The 18143-nt window shown below is 38.2% G+C and overlaps 1 long non-coding RNA gene across 1 annotated transcript; it reads left to right on the top strand.

Moving 5' to 3' along the window:
* Positions 1–946: 946 nt before the first annotated feature.
* LOC137188733 (uncharacterized) lies at positions 947–17674 on the top strand. Its single transcript, XR_010929499.1, has 3 exons — positions 947–1093; positions 8217–8321; positions 16755–17674. It is a non-coding gene; the product is annotated as an uncharacterized lncRNA (long non-coding RNA).
* The last annotated feature ends 469 nt before the right edge of the window (positions 17675–18143 follow it).

Here is an 18143-nt window from a genome sequence, read left to right as displayed (position 1 = left end):
TTATTCTGTTTTTTATTGTGTTTTATGTCTGTATGTATGTTTTTGCTTTATCTCCTCTATGAAGCACGTTGTGACTTCTCTGCTCTTGAAAGGTGCTATATAAATAAAGTTACCTATATACTTATGCATTTTTATCTCTTTTATGTCTTCTAAGTATTCTGAGGCTACAACTGTTCTACACATTTCATGTGTAGTGTTATCATTGTTACAGGTGTTGTTCTCGTCTGTCACTAGGTTAATGTAAAAGGCAATGTTCATTTTCATTACTGACAACTAAGCAACTTTCTTGCTAGATTTAGTGACTTTTGAGACCCCTTTACCTACTTTTTGACTTTGGACTTTTTGCAGACCTTAACTCCTCTCCCATGAAGAAAGTCAGCAATAGTTCTCTGGACTAACTCAGGTTAGCAAACAGGAGAGAGCAGCAGTACATTTAGTGGACCAATCAGCAGCCAGACAGAAACATGAAAGAGCTATGAATGTCTTGCTAACAACTAGATTTTTTTAACCTGTACTTTATTTGATCTGGTCTGAATCAGCAGATGAGTTGACAAACTTGAAAGCTCTATAAGTCACATGAGAAAATTCACTTTGCTCATTGTCTTGAAAAAGGTTCTATCTGCCAAAATATCAAGAAGGCAACATACATTGTTGCTAGTCCAGATCAGACTTTGATTGCTAGCTGCTAGCATCTGTTGACTTCTGAATCCCAGTATCCAAAGCACACCTGGAAGCTGTTTAGCTCAAACTTACAGAGTATGTCTGTATTTGGGTCAGAATTTGTCATTGGGTCAAGAACACTTCCTTAAACAGTCTTGGTGTGGTTGTTTTAGTCCACACCTGAGTACGATTGCTGAGTTCAGATCTGCCCATCCATAAAACTGTTCACTTTGTCCTTTTGAGAACCACTACTGTTTGCTCACTTTTTTCCTTTAAGAACAGGTAATGTTAGCTCATGTTAAATATTTTTCCAGCCAAGAAGTGGTAACATTAGCTAACTTTCTTCCACAGGCATCAACTGGGGTACTACAATTGGGGTACTACAAACGAGTCTGCAGCTACTGCTAGCCGAACAACAGCAACAGCAGTCCAGGTCAGTGACATATCAAGGCATATTGAGAGAGAGAGAGAGAAAGAGAGAGAGAGTAGTTGGCTAACATTATGTACTAGCAAGCATTGTGGTGATGATGAGGAGCAGTATTAAATTGTAACTGATTGCTGTGTGTAGCCTATGTTGTGCGGGTATCTGCTAGATGGATTTGTATTGTCGTGTTGGGAGAGAGAGGCGGGGGAGAGAGAGCTACATAAGTGGAGCCACTAAGTTGCGTAACAAGCTAAATCAGCTGGGGAGAGATAGACAATGTTCATATTACCGTTATTGTGTACTGTCCAAATATTTGAACAAACTGTATTTTAATGCTTTGGTAACATTGTTCTTGAAACGTTCATGCCAATCAAGCCCTTTGAATTGAATTGGATTTAGAGAGAGATAATGGATATATGTCTCACTGCTGTGTTTCTGAGTTTTGCTCATTACTGACATGAATTATTGCAATAGATGATAAAAATAAAAACAAAACTGCATCCATGGTAACCACAAGAACAATTCATTTAGACATGGCTTCTAATTGAGACTAGCCTTTATTTATCAAAACATGTAGATATACCTGGCCAATAAAAGGGACTTGGCTTTTAAATAAAGTTTTGGGTATTTCTATGACATCATGCCACATTTCCATACCTTGGCATTCCCTGAAAAAATGCTCCTGCTTTATTCCAAGAACAGATAATCTTGATATTTCTAGTTACAACGAGAAAATGTATTTACTTATATTATAAATACTTATACTTATATTAGGTGCCTTTACTGTGACAAACAGACAAAGCAAAGCAGACCAACCACAGCACTTTTAATAACAGTTATTACAATTCAAAAATGTATCCAAAGACTACTAATGCACCTTCTGGACATGAATGGTCAAGGAAATGATCTGTATAGGCAACATATAAATGTAACCATGGTAACACACACATGTGCGTCAACAAGTAAATTGTATGAATTTTCCCCAATCAGAAAGTGGAAAGCAGTAAAAATAGTGCTTTGCTGTCCTTGTATGTGTTTCTCATTAACAGTGAGTGAAACATAGTGACCACACATTAATTATCTCCCCTGGAATATTACAACCCTGTTTCTGTCATTATCCCTAACATGGTACAGGTCCAGTTTTGACTGATAATATCAGAATGAATAATTTCCTCATGAGCTCTTTTTGAACACCAGAGAAGCAATCAGCACATAAGTATCAGCAATGTGCTGCATAACATAGTAATATAGCATGTTGTTTTTCTTGTTATAATGAGAAAAATGATCTTGTTATAACGAGAAAGTTACATCTTATATCGAGAAACTGAGCAAATATATTTTTGTAATGGATAATTAAGTCTAGTTTAAGTCTTGTTTCCATCTTGGAAGACTGCGTTTGTCAAGGAAATAGAATATAACAGAAAAAGAGTCAAAAGATGAAGAGACTGTGAAACAACAAGAAGTGAAAGAAATGAACAGAGTGTGGTTCATGAAGCAGCAAGACAGATGAAGACAAAGATGAACACAGCGACAAAAGCACATCTGTTATCAGAAGTGCAGCTGGACAGCATAGTGAAGGCATAATAATACAGTCCAGCAGTTCTGACACCGGAGTGCCTCAATCACATCCATCCACTACAGGCCACACACACAAACACCTATAAACTGTCTGTGTCCTCCCTCCACCATTTAAAAAGACATGACAGTTGTGTTCTCCGGATGACTGGGCAGTGTGCGGATGTGACAGTTCACACTTCCCTCCAACCAGTCACAGCAGAGACATGACACAGCACAGCGGACGGCTGGCTGTAGTCATGGACTGTACCGTGTTATTTATTGAGATGTCCACTATAGTGGCTTTGCTGTTGCATCACAGTGTCCTAGCAACCGCAGCCAGCATTGTCATGGAGGTTCATTAGAGAATAATGGCTGAGCAGATAAACAGGGGAAAGGAAGAGGAGACATATAAAAGCGACTGTTGACGTGCAGATGTCCATCAGTTTAGTCATTTTTAAAGTAACAGTGAGTAAACTGATGAGGTGAATTATTTTCTAAATTTAGGTTTCTGTGACAGATAATAAGGGTATTTTGTTCTGCTTTCTACAAAAATATACCAGAAGATTAAGCTGCTGAAGGATCAGCTCTGTTACAGCACTGTTGTAAATATGACAAGAGGTTAAATTGTTTGAACTGACTTGATATGAATAAGCTCTGTTACTCCCTCCTTTCCCTGTGAAATTTTCTTCCAATTGAAATAATGTCAAAATTTGTATTCAGAAAGGTCACAGATGCCTTGAGATTTGGATTTATTGCTTAATTTGTGTTATCTTTGTGAATACAGGAGCCACAGTAGTATTCATATTTGAGTGAATATGATGCAGCTTAATGGAGCTAAGATGGAATCAGAAAGTGTAAACACTATGAGTCACACAGTCAATCAAGCAAACTAGCTTGATTTCCCCTTAGATTCCTGCTATGAAAACAAAGATTCATGACACATGTGCACTGGCCAATTTTTTTCTTATCACTGTGTGTATGTTAGTGAATCAGTATCATTCTAAACTGACAGGCCCGTGCCTGCTATTGGTAATTAGCATACTACCACACCCAAATTTCGTCTATTGAGGCAAAGCTCTGTTGGAGCGATGCAACAGTGGAGAGAGCTGTCACTCATTGCAAACAGGGAGGTAATGGTAAAAATATAAAAACATTTTACTGCTAGTGAAATGCAAACAATAGTCTCAGAAGTAGAAGTCAGAAAATTCAGATTTGGCTGGTAAACATGTCGTTGGCACAACCATTTGGAGCCTGAATACAGCCTGCAGACCTGTTGCACCACCACCATACAGTACATCTGTAACAAAATAAAAAATTGTAAATGTGTAGATCTGTGGAATTGATCTAAATAAATCTCTACTGCTGCACCAGATGTGCATCATGTTTCGTCTCTGTCCTCAACAGGCTGTGATGTAGAGAAAGCAGAGTGTCCTTCCCTGTGCCTCTACGGAACTGTCAGGCTGTGAGGACACTGAACAGGCTGCTGGTTAACCAGCTGCATATATCACAACCAAATCTGATGCTGTCACATTCCAATATGGAAACACCCATATATATATAATGTCATCTAAAAGTGGGAAAAGGACAGTTTTAATATATTAATCATTTCATAACATTTATGATGATGATTTATGGATTACAAAGTCTTAGCTTTTAATTTTATAATTAGTAAATACATTGTGTATCATTAGCAATTTCACACTTTTACATGTTGTATATTTAGGCCCAATCATTTTTTAAATGATTGTGGTTGTATTATACTGTTTACATTTAATAAATATTGATTATGTCATTTTTTAAGACCATGGGATGTTTATGATTTGTGTGAACACATGGTCTAAGGCAGTTCTAAATGTGTTTGCAGAGTAAGAACAAATTCAAGTAAGAACATTTTGATGAATCCTGGATTTGTGCTTAAAACGTTTGTATGCATGGTTTAAGCATGCACACTGTTTGTGAATGAGGCCCAATGTCTGGGAATTAGAGTCATTTCATCTTGATGCATTTAGGACAACAAAAGTCCCTTCGGCATGCACTCTGGCTGTTGTGCTAGTCAGTTTGGTTGGACATTAATATTCACTTTTTCTTATGTATGTCTTACACATGCTACAATAAATGTGTACAATACATTGTGTAGTTTAGTTAGGTTTGCATATCCATATTTGAAGAGGTTCATCATTCAACCACCTATACAGTACAACTACTGAATTAGCTAAGCTTGGCTAAGATAAACTTAATGTTTTTATTATCTGGTAATCGTTCTGTGTACCTGCCCGGGGACTGCAAATGGAAATGAGCTAATAGTTAAATCTGGCCTAAATCCTCTCTTTTCATTTTGAGATTAATGTTTTGGGGGTTTTTTGTGCATGGTCTTTGTTTAATAAAGACTAGTGACCTGCACCTCTGAAGCTCAGTAATTAACATGTCATACCTTAATTAAATCTGTACAAAAACCAAAGTGTAAAAACGACAAGTGATTGTTTTTATGGGGGCAAATGTAAGCACCGTAATAGTTCATTAATTAAATAAACATGCAATCTTCTCGCTTTTCTTAGAAATGTTTTTAATGAAAAATGCCTCCTGGATCAGCACCTCCAGCTTACTGTACCTAGACTTCTTCGTCTGAATCCGGTGTGTGCTACAGGAGTCAAATGACCCACATCAGTTGCGCTAAAATGGTGGAGTTTCACCATTGCAAAGAGGTCGAGGAAAAAAAAGTGACAAGACACACATGGCTCAGCAGTCACAAGAAGAATTTGAAATCCTGGTTCAGACCAAAAGAGAAAAGGAAATGAATTCAGTTGGACACAATGAACAAACATACCTCCACTATATCTTTTTACTCCCTGCACCAGAATGCTTCATTTAAATTAGTAAAAATGTAGTAAATCCATTCTTTCAATTTACACTTAATCCCTTCTTACATTTGTCTTTACCTTCTGTCCTCCCTCTATTATCTTCCCCCTCCTCGTCATTCTTGTTTTCCCTTTTTCCTCCTGCCTCCTGTCATGACTTGGCCCCATCACTCACCACCATCTCAGACCCCTCCTCCAGCCACCCATCTGTCTAGTCTGTAGTAATTATATGTCAGCCATAATATTTACTGTACTTAAACCCTGACTGTGCTTTTCCAGCGCCTGCCCTGCCATTATTGCCCTCCGAGACACAGATAGTTATCCCCATCAATCCAAACCCATCACGCACCACTGAGAATTTTCACTGCTCATTTTCTGCAAAGCAAATAGCTCCTGTGTTATTTTCTGACACTATCTCTGATAATTGGCAGTAGGTTTTTGAATAAGTCACTGAGTCAAAGAAAAATAGTGGGAGGAAAATTAAAACAGATACAACAGGGAGAGAGATGATAGACAAGGAAAAGGATTAGAGCGTACTAACACTGATGCAAAAATCAGGATAATATCGCCTGTGTCAGAAGGGAGATTTGTCAAATCCTTCACAAGTCAAATCTCTGTGGAAAGAAGTTTAATACCTCCACTGGGTTCTTTGTAATAAATCACCGAGTTCTGTGTTTGACTCTCTAAGAGTAAATAAGAAGTAGAACTAGTTAGAGACTACATGTGTGTGGCTCACAAATTAAACTAAATGAAGTATCTACAATACTACCAGACAAGGACACAATCAGTTCACTATATTTACATATTTTTGTAAATATGAGGGGTGAATAATTGGATCATTTAACATCTTCAGGCCTCAAAAACGTACTTAAAACAATTTTAAAAAATACACTTTTTGGTTGAAAAAGTCACAAAATGCTGGGGTCACAAACAAACATTGATTTATTTAAGGATGCACCAATAAAAAGGGAACCACTGCTCTACATAACTCACCAAACAGTTCAGGAAAGGAACACACAGCAGGGAAAAACATGTATAGGTACAGTTAAAGGGACTTTACTTGGAATCATTGTTTGTTAGACAAGCTTATATTTGGCAGCATGAACGCAGTCATAGCAGGCAAACAAGTCAAGTAGGGTAGAGCAGGTAGGCAGGTAGGCAGGTTAGGACGGGCAGCAAGTTTTAACATAACGTGATAACTGGAACAGGAACAGGGAACTGAAAACAGACAGGCAAAATGTCTAGAATTTAAAAGCATCTAAGTAACAGTGATGATCCGGCAAGGAACAATGCTACAGGAAGGAATATATACTAATAAGACAGCAGGTGTGGGTGGAAGTCTGACAGACAGTCCCATGAGAAAGGGATATGTGGAAAGAAAAGCCATGTGTCCACCAAAAGAACCTTCCACAGGGACTAAGAACCTTTTGAAGAACTCATTTCCTCTGCCTACGTTTCCACCGGAGGAATCTGGGTGTGAATTAAGTTCTGGGGAGATTGTTTTACCCCTCAAAAAGTACTTTCCAAAAGCACAGGAAGTTTGGGGGGGTTTGCAGTGATGACCGTCGCTGATTGGTCAAACAAAATTCCATGGCTGCTTCAGCTTGTGTACCACTTCATAAACAAGGAAGTACTCCAGTATCAATTTAGGACCAGTTTGCGATGAGGAGAGGTCATTTATCTTCGTTTGTTAATGTTAAAAGTAAAGTTACACTTTGTTGTCAGCTTCCTGACTCGTTTTAAAAAAGGGTGAGAGAAAAAGAGGGAGCAGCATGGTAGGAGCTGAGAGCACAAGTGAGAGAGAGAGTGGTGGAGCGAGCTAGAGAGTGAATGAAGAAAGGGGGAGGAAGTGGAAACAAAGTCAGTGAATGAGAGAAATAAAATGTTATTTCCTGATTGTTTCATGGTGGTTACCTTCTAAAGCAGAAATAAATAACCATCAAACACTCAGCAGATATTTTACTGTTACACTCTTAGTTTCAGTTTCATTTTCCATTATCCAACTCATGCAGCAGTAAATACAAAGAACAACAGAACAAATCTGTGTTTTCATCATGTGTGAATGCTACGTTTCAAGCACCGCTGTCAGTTTTGGATTCTTCAATGATACCTGGTTCCTCACATGTGGTGAAACGCAAACAGGACTGCATTACAAGCACTTTTAGTTCCAAGTTTAGTTTCTGAGATTAGTTCCTCTGATTCCAAAGTACCTGGAACTTTTGGTTAAAATGGGGATAAAGATGGACCGAAGGACAGAGAAACTGACCTAATGACATGTTTTCATAGGGACTAGAAGTAGTTCTGATGAAAACTGTTGAAAATGAGGATTATGGTTTATTCGGAGTAAGAGGGACACTGTCTACATCGCTAAATACCAATAGGGATGATGTTTTTTTTTTAAAAATTGGCATGAATTGACCCTTTAACATACTTTACTGTGCATATACTTTCCTGAGACATATCTACATAAAACATTTTGTGCATCCTCAGACCTCAGCGTCATTTTTCAGACGTTGGATTGCACAAAACAGCAAAAACCTCAAATGTTGGATGAGGCACTTCTGGATGAAATGGTCTCACACAAAGCAATTCAAACCCTAAATTGTTAAGGACAAGAAATAATGATAGGTGTGATAGTATGGATGCATCATTACAGTAATTGCAGCTTTAAATGTAACCCCACTAATCCAACAGTGGTATATCTTCTTAATTGTTTCCAGAAGGTGGAAGTGACACTGAGTAATCTAGCGGACAGTCACACCCGGCAAGTCTCCAGCAGTGAGCGTGATAACAGTCATCACTTGGCCTGATCATGTGTACACAAGGTCAGTACACATGGCTGTCAAACACTAGATATTAAAGAACTGTGCCACTGTTACTGCACTGATTTTCAGAATGACTGTAGATGTTTTATGTGGACAGTAGCAGAGTGTCAGTGTGCTACTGTAGTGTGAAATAAGTTCAAACTTGACAGTAAGGGTAGATTCCTCTGCTGAAATTCAGCATAGGTGTTAGCAGCTGTGAACCAACATTAATAAACAGAAGGAAGTTTTATGTCTACAGGGATCGATGGGGGAAAGGAAGGTACAGTGCTTGTCATGGCAAAGTGAAACCAAGTTGCAGCCTGTAGATTTAATCATTAGCTGAGTGGGGATATAAGATATTTGATGGATTGCCATGAACTTTGGTAGAAACATTCATGGTCCCCAGAGGATCGACCCAACTAATGTTGAAGATTCCTTGACTTTTTGGTTTTTTTTTTTGGTTCTGAGTGAAATATTGTAGCTCAACACTGTTGGAAATTTGAAATTTGGCGTTTCTCTTGGCATCAATTGTAATAACTTTGGTGATCCCCTGAGTTTTACCACCTGGTCACATTCTCATCAGCCTCAACTGTACTTTGTGCTTAGTGCCAATTAGAAAATATTAAAGGTGCTCTCTGCAGTTTTTAATTACTTTGATCCATGTCTTTATGAGTGTGTCCCTGTTTTCTTTGTACATGTGCATGAAGATGCTTATGTGAGCATGTGGGTGACACAGTTCACATTTTGCTGTTGGTTTCACGCTATTCCACTGACTGACAGTTGGTGGTGGTAACTTACCAAGAAACGTTGCACTAACACAAGACAGCTAGCTAGTAAACATGTACGCAAACAATGTATGATTATAAAAATCAGCTTTGCAAGTGTTTTATGAGAAAGGAAATGCATTCAACTTCAAGGATACATGCTAAACATTTTAGTGAGTAAAACTCAATGTAAACATAACTTTATGCTGTTTACAAGAAAACTCCACAGGACACCTTTTTCATGCTAAAGAAAGATGATAAACATGGTAAACATTAAACAATCAAAACATCAGCATGTATTCATTGTCGATGTGACAATGCACACCACTGTGACTAAGCACAGCCTCGTACACGTACATTTAGTATGAAGTTTAAACTGTAAGGCAGCATTCAGACTGTAGCACTGCTTCAAGAAAAGTCTCAGCCTCTTCATTCTTTTAAATGGAACCCAAATGTTTTGATGCAGTGGGGCTCATTTTTTTGCTGCAACGCAGTGTAATGTCATCTGGCGACACACTGTGTTGGCCAATCAGGTACATGCAAACACACATTCTTATTACCTCCTAATGAGCATGATTTTAATTGCCTCCCGCTTTTTGTGATGGAAGAGAAAATGACTGCTTCTCTTTTCAGTTATAAAATCCAGTTCCACAGTATTATTGCACACTGTGCGCTGCTTGATGTTATGATCCTTAGTTTGTTCCCGCTCCGATTTAAGTTTTTAGTGCTGTGCTAAAAAGCAAAAGCTGCTGCAGTCCTTCAGCTTTATTGATCTACTAAATTTAAGTCCTCTGGCTGGTTTTGACTTCCATAGCTTTAGTTTGACACAGTGAAAAGACAGTTAAGACTCTGTTGTTATAGATTTCTTGTTGCAGTTGGTGTGACCTTAAACAAGACTTATTCTGGTTCATCTGAGATTATTAGCAGTCGTGCACTGCTTTGAAACTAACTGACCAATCGCTGCAGAGCCTTTACCACCCTCAGCAACCAATCAGATGTGAGACAAGTGAACTCAGTTTGGCATCTTGTCAGACAGTCTCCCCCACAGTCTGGAACCACTGGAGATCGTGTAGGTGGATGGAGAGTGAATGTGTGTTGCCCGAATACCTTCAGGGAGCGTGGTGCACCAGGATGAACCGGAGCAATGTGTGTGTGTAGTTTGTGCAGTGTGCGTAGCGTGTTTGCTCTCGCATCGATGACTAAGGGCAATCAAGAATAAATGTGTGAGCGTGATTTTCTTGCTCCGGTAGGAATTTCTCAGCTTGCCGTCTGATGGTCAGCGTGGCTCTTTCTCTGGATACCTGTGAATTGGCAGTGAATTGCTTTGAAATAAACCCAATATCTTTCCACACCGATCCATCTTCCGCGCCATGCTGGTTTGTCAGAGCTCGGAGGCTTTATTGTCATACGGGCCATGAGTTCAGGTCGAGTGGAATCCTTTACTTTTGTATATTCTGTGTATTTGTCTTTCAGACCCTGTCTTTTTCTACCACAAGAAAATGCTTTGTTTCTACCATAAGAGAGCAGATGGCTTGAAAACAGAAGCCAGACTGATGAAAACTACATGGCCAAAAATAGACATGAGTGGAAAAAAAACAAAAAAAACCTAAAAAAGCAAATTAAGCCACTGGATATTTACTTTTGTGTGGTTAGGTCTTGTGCTTTTAGTCTTTTTCAGCTTGTATTGTTGTCATGTTGATGTGGGGGTGTACTGATTACAAGATTATTCCAGTTCCAGTGAATGATTGATATTCAATGGAAAAACACAAGATGTCACTTTATTTATGTGCCTGCTGCCTCCCTGCATCCCCACCCACAGTTTCCTCTTACACTCTCATTGGACACTGCTCATGTCCCATCTCTGAATTTTAGACACAACAGCTACAAGCACATCTTGCTTTTAGCTACAGTTGTATTAAAAATGTCTGAAACTGTTGTGGAGTCAGATACAGCTCACTGCAAGGTCAAGACGCATCTCGCAACCACTGGAACTAGACAACCTTTGGCAAAAGATTGTCAGGGACATGTGAATTGTGGCAAAGGTCTTATAGTCTGCACTAGACTTTAGACTGTCAGAGGACAGGAATTTGCATTATTATCACTATATATATCACAAAGTTACTGTTTTCATGCATACACAGACGCACAGACATTTCTAAAAAACTAGGAAAACAGGAAACAAGAAGTAAGATGATCAGACAGATTGTAAACTGCTGAACTACAGCAACGATGGTAGGAAGTCAGTCTGCAGACAGAAGAACATACAGTTTGGGAAAAAAATGTCACCGTTTATCTTCATTCTATCTTCCAAATAAGTTTGACTAACCTGGAGGATTTTTTTCCAACTTGATTGATCATCTGACAGCTCGTGTTTGTAGCCCTGGTGGACCTGTTTTCTACTTTTTTTACTTGTGTGAGGGCAATATTCATACCCCATAAAACCGATGGCTGGAGGGGCAGAAATAAAACCCAACATGTAATAAACTGTACTTCTCCTTTAACATACTACACTTCTCATATTGGTTTAAGGAAAACCACGAAAACACCAAAACAAGACAAAGCGATACACGTCAGTGTGCACTGAAATGTTTCAAAGGACACAAGGTCCCCACATGTACTGACAGGCAGAGAGATGCTGTTAAATAGAAAATTAAAGAGATGGACGAGAGATACAAGACAGACTTGCCAAAGCCCACAGAGCAAATTATCTTTTATTGGTAGAAAAAGCCAAGGACACTTAAGAGTTTAAATTTCTTTTGGAAATGACAGAAAGGGTTTATATCTGCTCTACTGATTTGTACACGAGCAGCAAAAATTCCAGTAGATGCTCTCTGATACAATAATATAATAATGAAACAGTGACTGTAGGGCGAGTGCTTTTAAATAATGAAACAATAGGTGTGCATTACACTGATTTGAGTGATAAAAGTGAAAATACTATGTCTCTGATGAAAAGTTTTTCATATTATATAACACAATTTACATACTCTTACTTAATGCATGACGCACACAGCATATACTTTATAATCAATGCAGAATGACACAGCGGTGTGACACATGTTTGTTTCACTTTATGTAACCACACTAACCTTTGGAGCTAGTATTTACATATATAACTCAGAGGACTGTTATGAAACTGCCTTCATCTCATTAGAGTGTAATTATGTCACATGCTACTCATCATTAGCCATAACTGATGTAACACAAACAGCTTTATTAGTGATATAACTTGTGCTATTGTGGGCTTTGCGTTGTTCAGAGTTGTGCTGATGCTGAAAAGGTCTTGATTACTGTGATGAGAGGATCTGACAGTATGAGTGCTGCCAAACTCATCTCTCTTCTGGTGATTCTTGTTTTTGCTCCTCTCAAGAACTCTTTTTCTTCTTCTCTTTTCATCTTTTATCATGTATCATATCATGTATATTTAATGTATTTCCACCCCTGACCTTTGTACAATCACCCATACACACCAAGAATCTCTGCTTGACCAGACTGTGCACTGTGTTTGATGCATATTCTTTCTTGGTGATGCTGCACCTGGGAACAAGTCTAGAGTTTGTTGCTTTATTAGTTCTGACAGCTGACAGTTAAAGCAATATGTACTCAAGTGACAGGTAGAAAATGTATTTCTGGCATCGGTTGGTGAGTTCTGGAAAGTGCAAAATGACCCGAGTAACTTTGAATTTAGCATGAGAGTTGATGTTAGGCACGCTTCCAAACTGCTGTCATGTTGGACCTGTCAAACAGAGGGTTTATCAAGAATGGTGCGAAAAGCAAACTACCAGGGGCTGGTGATCTTGCAGGTGAACACAGCTTGTGAATCAGATGAGGAATGGTGAGAAACCAGCAAAGGGACAGATGGGCCTCAACCAATATCATCTATCATCTTCTCGAATGCGTTAAAACAGCCAAAGATCATGACACTGGGTGAAGAATTCTGAGCATGGTCAGACTAACCAGGGTTTGTATCAGAATAAGATTTATGTTAGGCTAAGGCTTTGGGTTCATGTTAGCTTTAAAGGGAAACATAGGTATTTTTCAACCTGGACCCTATTTTCCCATCTTTTTGTGTCTAAGTGACTAATGGGGACAATGATTTTTGAAAGTGGTCCAAGTATTGAGTGAGAGCACTTCAGCCGGCAGCCACGAAATGAGCTGCAATGTAATCCGACAGGGCGATAGTGTCCCGTCAGTGTACGTCCACTAAAAGTGCTTGTTTTTGCCACTGACAGGTTCAGATTGTTATAACAATTGTCTGACAACATTATGGAAAGGATCATACAGAGAAATAAGATGTTCTTCTTTACCTTTCGCATGATTGTTGTTTTCAAAATCACCTAAAAAAACTGTCTTGTGTCAGCATCAGTCTGGAAAGAGTCCAGATCAGTCATTTATATAACTCACACTTCAAATATTACTGAGTTACATTGTTTATTTACTGAGTTACACTGTGCAGACCTGTGGCTCCTGTTTATCTGACAAGGCCTGGCTGGCTTTGTTTATCTGAATCAGTTTATCTGACATCATCAGAGACAATAATGTTACAGCTGTTTACTGTCAGTCAGGAGACAGAAGTACGTTCATTTGTTATTGTTATTACCAATTAATACCAATGTTATTATGTGGAGAGATTATCAATAACGTTATGTTATGAATATGACAAAATTCAGATATAAAACAACATTGTATCTTCCTGCTCATCTGGTTCCACAGCACAGAAACAGCTGAATAAATGTCAGGAACAAACTTACTGAAGGTCAGCAGATGAACATCAGCTCCAACAAAGAAAAGTCTTGTGAGTTTTTTCACTACAAACATAAGATACGAATATCTCATATTGTGGCAAAAGTTTTCACCCAAAGTTAGTCTTTGAATCGTTGCTTCTGCATCTTCACTTCCCACAGAGTCAACGGACAGCACCACTCTGCCACTGCAACCCACTTTGTTTTCGGAGGGGGGTTTACATCATTGTCTGCAGCCCGCAACCAGACCCTTTTATACAAAAAATGAACTTGCTTGACATTATTATATATGAGACTGCCAATCAGATTTATTTACTTATTAACTGAAAGTGCTGGAATGCTGTTCCAGATCGTTCCAGCCCAATTTAGCCCCTGCTGACACCAAACATACTGTAGAAATAGAGCGTGAATGAGGGAATTTCTCAGCTTTAACATAGAGAGAGACTTACAGAAAGATCACCAGGTACCAACAGGATCTCAGGATTGCAGAGGGAGAAGTAACATTAAGTTGAGTTTAACAAATATTATGGCTGAAATATTATTTCAAAAAAGGAGGTGAGAAGGAGGAAGTGGCAGAATAGGCGGGGGATTACAAGACATTGTTCAAGAGTGAAGTTTTGGGAGTGATGAAGAGATAGAGGATGGGGAGTGACAGGAGAAAAAAGGGTAGTAAAAGGGAGAGATGTATCAGTCAGAATGTGAGTGAATATTATGCTGCCTTCACGCGCACTTAAAAATATTGTGATCAGGATTGACTCAAATTAATGTCTCAACAAGGTCGTAAAAAAAAAGAAAAATTAAGGTACCTGATTTGTCACAATGTTGCGCAGATGTATGTACACGTTTCAAGAATTCCCTTCACCAAGCGTGTAAAATAAGACTGGAAATTCAATAAAAAACAACACTCTAACAACACAATGTTAGAAGCAAAGCGCAGTGAGGTGAAGTATGCCTGCCTGGAAGCTCTAATATTCGAACACTGAAATTTGCAAGGCTGTCCTTTAAAATGTCATAATGCAGCTGCAGCTTTGTTTTCCTCCACTTGTGTCCTGCCCTGCGGTGTATCCTTTTAAGCTTTGCAATCTCCCTATTTTTCATCGGGGCTCTTGATTTATTTGTGACTTTTATTACATTCTGTAGAGCAACAGAGTCAATCGCTTTTAGCTTTAAGCTATGCTCTTAGTCGGTGCGTCGGAAGGGAGTAGAAGTGTGGTGGTCTAAAAAAGGAAGACTCATCATTTTATGATAAAGGTATGACTGTGTTTCTATACTTGCTTATTCCTTCAATCAGCATGACATATGAAGAGTGAAGCTGAAGAGAAAGTAAGACAGGAAGACAAAGAATTTAAAAATAGAAGAAAAGAAGGGAAGTTAGAAAGGAAAAAGAAAAGAAAGGAAGGAAAAGAGAAAGAACAAAAAAAGAAAGTCAGTTATTAAAGTTAAGTTAAAAGTTAACAGCTCAAAGTAAAGAAAAAAGAGCTGCAGAGAGGTTTTTACATGCCTATCACTGCCACAAGCAAGAGCTATTCATGTGATTTCATATCAAAAATAGTGTTCGGATTCGATCAGAGGAAGGACCTGAAAGTAGTAATACACAGGAGACAACACCACTGACAAGCACGTTTTATGAAGTCACGTTTCAAGGTTTTGAATCGTGCAAACTGAAAATATCTGACATTTGTGTACTCACTCAAAGGGGAAGAAAAAGTAGGAGAAAAATAAAAGAGTTTCAGTTGTTGCTAAGTAGTGTTCAGGAGGCGGGAAGAGTGAGCAGTAAGTGTGATGTTACGAAGGTACATGGGGAGTGGAGGTGTACAGGCTTCCTTTGAAAAACTATTGAGATTCAGTTACTTTATGTCCTGCTTTATGCTAACTTTTCATGCACTACAACACAGAACATAAACTGCAACTTAAACATGAACTTTTTTATCATGATTTATTATATGCACTTATCTTATCAGACAGGAAATCACAAAGTTTCATGTTTTTATTTTACATTTAACAGTTTAACTTGAACCTTTTTTGCTAAGATACTTAAACTGAGGAAAGAAGGAGCAGAAGTGAAATACCATTCTTATGTTGGTATGTACTGTACAGTATAACGAGTGGTTATTTCCTTTAACACTCAGTCTCAGCATCACATTTGAGTTTGTTACTGCATCAGGTTGGACTGCAGGCTTAAATCATCTGTAGTTGTCCTAATAAAATTGGGCATAGTGTGATTTGAGTGTAATATAAGATCACAAGGAACCTGGGATGGTTGGTAAGTGTGAACGCTCTCCATTAGATTTATTCCTAATTTGACTTTATGTCAGTACACCCTTTATGACTCCTCAAGATATGTCTCACTGCTCAGGCTAACTACCCATGTCTTCTGTTCCTTCTCCCAGACATTTTTCCAATAAAGATGTGTTGGACTTCCTGTATTTCCTGCAACTCAAAATTTCATTGGGAAGAACATTTTCACCATAAACCAATTTTACTTATTGAGATGACCCTTGGCAAAGTTTGTCAGTGTTAGCTAGCCAGCTAGTAAAATTAATTTCTATTATAGTACTAATTCTGTTTTTGCCAGACTTATTAGAAACTCAAAACCCTGCACACAAGTCTTCAGGATTCACATGATGGCTCTATACCATGCTAACTCACTACCACAACTATGCAAAAAAGACTGAGGCTTAAACTTACAAGTCTCAAGTTAAAAGTTTGTATCCTCACCAGCATATGATCCATGTCGAAGACACAAAAATAAAGAACCATGTTCTTGTATTGAAGCTAGAGCTAGTATTGTTAGGACAATGTGCACCAGATCACACTTTCATTTAAATGAATATCTAATAAGATCAAGATATAGCGTCCTCTTGATGGCTGTGTCTTGTGTCTTCTACCATAGAAATGCAAGGTGACATTTGACATGTAATTAGTTGTAACACTATGATTGTTGTTAGGACTGATGACCCTCCAGACATGTCCCACACCTCCAATCATTTTTGGAAGGAGCAACAGTGATGGATGACCTTGAAAATCTTCTGCATGCCATGTGCCTACTCTTTGGACTTATTTACACCTTGAATTTGGAGTACCCTCAACAACTGAAGAACACATTTGACTTTAGAGTGCTTCTCTCACTTAGACATAAATCCCTAAAAACAAAAATACAATCACTCAAAACTCTTCTGATGCAGAGTGAATGTCTTCACAATGTGAATGGGATGTGACATCCTTCTATCTCTAATGGGACTCTTTACTTGTATTGGAAAAGTGATGTTTTTTTCATCCTTTGGTCCAACTGACTGAGTTTGTTTTTCTATAGTTTGTTACACACCATAGTCAGTGGAGATGTTAAGAACATTAGAGAGATGATAACCATTTTTCATCAGTGTGATGAAAGCCATTTTGATTTTCTAAAAGTTGAGGAAGTTCATGCCAAGATTAAGATATACTGTGAGTAACATATGTTGTTTTTCTGTAATTAATAGCTAAGTTGGCAGCAGTGTCAGTTCATTCAGGATTTGTGTACAAAAACCTGACAAAAACCCAAAAGAAAGTTATTGTCTTGTCTATGTAAAGGGAAAAAGCTTTTCCATTTATACTGTTACACGCTATTGTTAAAAAAAATCTTAAGACTAACAATAGTGTATGTTCATCATTCTTGAAGTACTCTACAACCCAACAAAATGCATTTTTAAGACTAATAGTTCAGATCTTTTGCACTATAATTTGATAATTTAATTTGGCAGCATGTCAAACATTTTGAGTGCCAAGTTTGAAGTTTGATAACATGCCTGAAAAGAGAACCAAAACTGAAACAGAAACTTGTTTTTCTTTTCTTACAGAACAAATAAACTCTTTCAGTTTTCCCTTCAAACTGTTGTCTCTCTTTGTTTCAACAGCTTACTTTTAGTTTGCCTTATTTGAAAATGTTAAGGCAATCAGTTTCCTGGTATTTTCCTATTAATGTGAATGCTTAGACTTGTAAGGATTAGGGAGTGCAGAGAGCACAGTATTTGTATTTGTTGAGGCAGCAAACTTATTTGTATTTGTGTTTGAATAAAAGTGGAAACAAGCTTAAAAATCCTGTTTTTGTTTTGTTTTTATTATGCTTTTAATTTTGGAGAATTTAAGTGTTACAATAAGTGTTCATGAGTAAATTACCTTACAAAGGAGGTCCCCACATCAGGTCTCGAACTGGAGTCTCCCAGATCATAGATGACTGCGCTGATAAAACTTAACTCATCACCTCATTGCAGACAGACCTTTACCTATTTATACACCCATAACACAGAGACAGCACACCATGTAACATGTAGGGAAGAACTTCAAAGGTGATTATTGCT

The sequence above is a fragment of the Thunnus thynnus genome, chromosome 9 (assembly GCF_963924715.1).
Source record: "Thunnus thynnus chromosome 9, fThuThy2.1, whole genome shotgun sequence".
NCBI classification, from domain to species: Eukaryota; Metazoa; Chordata; class Actinopteri; order Scombriformes; family Scombridae; genus Thunnus; species Thunnus thynnus.
The sequence above is the reverse complement of the archived record's forward strand: the minus strand, read 5'-3'. Positions and strand labels throughout refer to the sequence as shown.